This window comes from Panthera leo, chromosome C2 (genome assembly GCF_018350215.1).
Source record: "Panthera leo isolate Ple1 chromosome C2, P.leo_Ple1_pat1.1, whole genome shotgun sequence".
Taxonomy (NCBI): Eukaryota; Metazoa; Chordata; class Mammalia; order Carnivora; family Felidae; genus Panthera; species Panthera leo.
The window spans coordinates 104,812,087-104,817,077 of NC_056687.1; the positions used below are offsets into that span (position 1 = coordinate 104,812,087).

The 4,991-nt window shown below is 41.4% G+C and overlaps 1 pseudogene; it reads left to right on the forward strand.

Annotated features, from left to right (window-relative positions):
- The first annotated feature begins 1,159 nt into the window (after nucleotides 1-1,159).
- On the forward strand, nucleotides 1,160-2,035 carry LOC122198689 (annotated as a pseudogene).
- The last annotated feature ends 2,956 nt before the right edge of the window (nucleotides 2,036-4,991 follow it).

Here is a 4,991-nt window from a genome sequence, read left to right on the forward strand (position 1 = left end):
AGCAGGAGAAAACAGGAGAATGAACAGTTTTGGGGCCAAAGACAATGAGAATAGATCTGAGATGTCTTTGGAAGTTTCCAGTAGAGACTTTCAGGAGGGAATGAGAAAGCCAGCTTAGAATGCAGAAGAGAGCTCGGAGGTGGAGCTAATTATCTGGGAATCATCAGTGGAGGGTGAAGGATAGCTGTGAAAAGATTCTTTCTTTTGGGTTCCTTGGGATCCTACCCTTGAGTGTGGCTTCCAGGATTTCTTATTGGAAAGGCACGAGCAGAAACTTCTCACCGCACATCACCTCAACCAAATGCCACAGATATGCAAAATGAAACCATTGGGGGCAGACTCAGAAACCAAACCAACAAATTCTCCTCTCAGAGACTTTTTCTTTATTTACTCGTTTGGTTTCCATTTGTGCCCATGTAATTAAATAATTCTTTCTTTCTTTTACTTGGAACCTCTTTATTTAGCCACTGGGGACTTCCCTATGGTAGGGGCCACAGTCTTCAAGGACTTGCCCCAGAGATCTCAGAACAGAAGCAAATGCATTTCTGCTTGAGCTATTATTTCTCTGCCAAAGGGAATCTTCCTGACCAGTAATCCTGCTAACCTTTTATGGGAAATTTGACTTCTGGGCTTCAGTATAGATATTAAATTCACAGTGAAACTGTGGAAGACTCCCATTCATTAAAAATTTCATTCATACTCTCAAAGCTGAAAACAAGAAACCACAGTTTGGATTATAGGGATAGCCACTCTAAATGACACAAGTGAACAATTGTTTCCGTCATGATATGTTTCCTGTGAATTCCAAGGGAATTCATGAAATAGAAACATTTTCTTATTTCACTTTTTATTGTAGATGCTAAGGTTTTGTTGGGAGGTTACTTGGGTACAGGGCAGGGGTGTTTCCAGAGGCTATGGAATGGGGCTGTGTTAAAGGACCCTGGATACAGAATTTGCCTGGGTTGAAAGGATCTAGAGATTTTCCACTGGCCACAAATACAGGATCTATCACTGACTTGATTCATAAACTTAACAAGTCACTTCGTCTTTCCAGGCTTCATTTCTCTTCTTCAAGAAAAGGTGAAATGGCCTTTCTGTGCTGAGGGTCCAAATGACATTGCTTTGGGTTCCAGTCATAACTTAAAGGGAAACTTGCACAATGTCCGGAGCCCTTGACGTCCTGCAAAGGGAGGAGGATGTCCTCTAATTCCTTGCAGAACTCGCTTAGATGACACTAACATTGACTTCCAAACAGAACAGTACATCTACCGAAAAGAAAGTGATGGCGCATTACAAATCTGGAGAGATCTATGAGAAGCTTCTGCCGGCAGCTTGTTCCATTGTTGCCATCAAAAACCCAGCTAATGTCAGCATCATATTCTAGGAACACTGGCCACTGGGCTGTGCTCAACTCGACGGCTGCCACTGGAGCCCCTCCTACTGTGGGCCACTTCACTCCTGGAACCTTCACTAGCCAGGTCCAGGCTGCCTCCCGGGAACTGTGTTTTCTGCTGGTCACTGATTCAGGGCTGACCACCACCCTCTCACAGAGGTGTCTTATATTAACCTGCCTACTGTTGCTCTGTGTAACCCAGACTCTCCACGGCGCTGTGTGGACACTGCCATCCCACGCAACAGCAAAGGAGCTCACTCAGTGGGTCCGAGGCGGTGGATGCTGGCCTGGGAGGTTCTGCACACACTCCCGTGCACCATCTCCCATGAACACCCGTGGGGGGCCACACCTGACCTCTCTCTCCTTTCACAGAGATCCTGAAGAGACTGAGAAGGAAGAGCAGGCTGATGTTGAAAAGGCTGTGACCAAGGAGGGATTTCCAGGTGAATGGACTGCCCCGGGTCCCGAATTTACTGCTACTCAACCTGAGGTCTCAGGTGGTCTGAGACATGCGGGGTCCTCAGTGCCCGTCCAGCAGTTCCCTACTGAAGACTGGGGCTCTCAGCCACTGCTCAGGGCTGGGCTGCAGCTCCCACTGCTCGGGCCCCTGAATGGGTGGGAACAACCCCTGAGGGATCCTAAGTTGCTCCGTCCACAGACTCTTTTTTTTTTTATTTTTTTTTTATTTTTTTTTTTAAATTTTTTTTTTAATGTTTATTTATTTTTGAGACAGAGAGAGACAGAGCATGAACGGGGCAGGGTCAGAGAGAGGGAGACACAGAATCTGAAACAGGCTCCAGGCTCTGAGCTGTCAGCACAGAGCCCGACGCGGGGCTCGAACTCACAGACCGCGAGATCATGACCTGAGCCGAAGTCAGCCACCCAACCGACTGAGCCACCCAGGCACCCCCATCCACAGACTCTTAAACAGAAATGGAAATAAGGTTGATGGAAAACAAACAGTTCCCCCCAAAAAAGTAAAGGAGAAATGGGACCAAGTGGTCACTAAGTTTCCTTCTGAATCTAAAAATGCTGTGATTTTGTAAACGACTCTATAGTAGCCCTCATTTAAGGGACAATTTATCAGGCACTTTGGAAGGATGAATACAATTTTTTGGCTTGTAACTTCAGTCAATTAATTAAACAAATATGTATGGATAGCCAATTATGCGCTTGGCATTCTACTCGGTGCTGGAGAAACATAGGACAAAGGTCATAATGACCTGCCCTTGCAGGCTACGGAGAGACATGACAGCTGTGTTCCAGAATCAGCAATGGCCTGAGCTTTCTATTTCTGAGTCTATTGTGTCCTTAGTTTGCTCACTGTAAAATGGAGTCAAGTTCTGATAATTTACTATCTCCTCTACTAGCACAGAGGACAGGAATTTTGTTTCTTTTATTGATTGTTATATCTTCAATAACTGGAAGAATGCCCACCACAATGTTGGTGATTGATGTACAAGGTGTAATAATGGAGTGCAGATGTGAAGGATATATTTAAAGGTGGTAGAAGAATGAACCAATACAATGGTCTTCAAACTCCAGTATGCATACCCCAAAAGAGTTTACAAAGACTTTCCATGAAATGGGTGGGGATAGATAGCTTTAGGGGAATCAATTTCCAGATCATCAACTTCCACACGAACCATTTCTCAAAGGTGATCTGCCTGGGAACTGCTGAAAAGTTGTCCTGCTGACATTTCCCCCCATCTTCCCTTTTACAGGCTTCTCTTAATAAATGAATGCCTTTTCTTCCAGGCTTATTGAGATGCATTCCCCGAGGTGGTAAAAAGCACCCGGAGAAGAAATGTTTAGGGGTAAATGACTCTAATGACTGGCTAATACCTTTTGCAAGTCAAGTGGTTTCCAATGCTTTTGTCAACAAAATTTAAGTAGAACCTAATGGAATTGTCATTCGATAGATTGTTAAAAATAATTTTTGATGGTAGTTTAATCACAATGTGATGTTTGGCATATACTTCAAAGGGAACTCAAGGAACTGATTGACATTGCTGTAACAAGACTCCTTCCATTTCCACCTACTTACTAATGAACAAGTTTTCTCAAAGGTTAACATCTATAAAAACCAAAATGGAGGGGCACCTGGGTGGCTCAGTCGGTTTAAGCGTCTGACTTCAGCCCAGGTCATGATCTTGTGGTTCGTGAGTTCAATCCCCACATCTGGCTCTGTGCTGACAGTTCAGAGCCTGGAGTCTGCTTTGGATTCTGTGACTCCCTCTCTCTCTCTGCCCCTCACCTGCTCTCTCTCTCACTCTCTCTCAAAAATAAACAAACATTAAAAAAAAAAAACAAACAAAAATGGAGGTAGACATGATGGAGAACTCTAGTCTTATTCTGTTAATAAGTAATATTCATTGAATACTTGAATGAGTTGGAAATGAAAACAAGCTCCTCTCAATAAAAGGTGCATTTCCAATATAATTTTCCTTTTTATTCCACAGTTGTTCAAAGTTTATAATATATTTATATTGTTTTAATTGATTAATGATAGTAATTCTCATAGTAACAATATAGAAGAATTTTATCACTTAGAACCTTATGGTCACAGGAGACTTTAAAAATTTTAAATTGATATTTATATACTATGTGCAAAGAAGTTTGATAGGGTGATCAATAAAATATTTCAAACAATGAAATAAAATTACATTAGTACTAAATCTTCAGGGGGAAGTGGAATGGAAATATAAATTCAAGAATAAGTAAATGATATAAATATAAAATTTCCAAAAGTTAAAGAAGAGCTTGCTCAGAGGGCGCCTGGGTGGCTCCGTTGGTTAAGCGTCTGACTTCAGCTCAGGTCATGATCTCAGTCTGTGAGTTTGAGCCCTGCGTCGGGCTCTGTGCTGACAGCTCAGAGCCTGGAACCTGCTTCGGATTCTGTGTCTCCCTCTCTCTCTGCCCCTCCCCTGCTCATGCTCTGTCTCTCTCTGTCTCAAAAATAAGTAAAAACATTAAAAATTAAAAAAATTAAAAAAGATTTTAAAAACAGAAGAGCTTGCTCATTTATTCATTAAAAAAATAGAAGTGATAGTCAAATTGCTTTGGTATTTAAGTTTCATTTGATATATTTAAAAGATACATTCTATTGGATATATCAAATATATTTTTAAATGTTAATATTTAGAAAGTTCTGGAAATTATATTCTTTGCAATTCTTTAAACGTATGACGGATAAATTTTGAAGTGAATTTAGTAATGTAAGAGGAGTACATTGTTTTCAACATTTTTCTGGGGGCTACGCAAACAGATCTGAAGAACACTAGGCCAATAATAGAAGCGTGATGTTCTAATCCTGGCTGCGTGGTTACTATAAGCCTGGGGAAATGCCCTTCTTAATCCCTCTCTGTCCATTTCTCTTTCTGGAAAAAAAAAAAAAAAAAAAAAAGCACACCTGCTTGCTTTACCTTATTCTCAGGAAAATTCTGAGATCATATGAAATAATGTGAAAAGGTCTAGATTATTTCCTGGGGGCAAGTTGGACACCTCTGGGAAGTTTCAATAACTTTTCAAAGCTAACAGGATACTGCTTAGTTCCCCAGAAAGCATAAATGAAAGGTATTCTTATTACTACCTTTAT